This window comes from Arachis ipaensis, chromosome B02 (assembly GCF_000816755.2).
Source record: "Arachis ipaensis cultivar K30076 chromosome B02, Araip1.1, whole genome shotgun sequence".
In the NCBI taxonomy this organism is placed as follows: Eukaryota; Viridiplantae; Streptophyta; class Magnoliopsida; order Fabales; family Fabaceae; genus Arachis; species Arachis ipaensis.
This window is the reverse complement of record NC_029786.2, coordinates 107,837,128-107,837,571: the sequence shown is the minus strand read 5'-3', so window position 1 is coordinate 107,837,571 and position 444 is coordinate 107,837,128.

The window sequence follows — 444 nt, the reverse complement described above, 5'->3', positions numbered from 1 at the left end:
CACTACTGATAATCTTATTATGTGTCATTAGGTAACGTTTATTTGTACATAGTGAGACTGAAATTGAAGTACTGAGATTTAATATTATGTTTGTTAGTTAAAAATTAGAACTAAAATTTTAATTTTAAAACACAAAATTTTAATTTTTAGTACTTCTAAAAAGTTAAAATACAAGAGTTGAAATTTTTGAAGATAGAAACTAAAATTTTGATAATATTTGTATTGGTAGAACTTTTTATGGAGGAGTTTATTAATAAAACTCTTGTTTTATTTGATGATTTAGTGAGATGGATATTTTAGCAAATTTGTCTCTTTTGTTTTTTTCCTTATATTATTATTATTATTTGGTATATTCTCTACATGTTTTCATTTGGATTAGCCTAGAAAAATGAAAGACAAGCTTGTCTAACAAAAAAATTATAAATTGAGAAAAAAAATCAATTA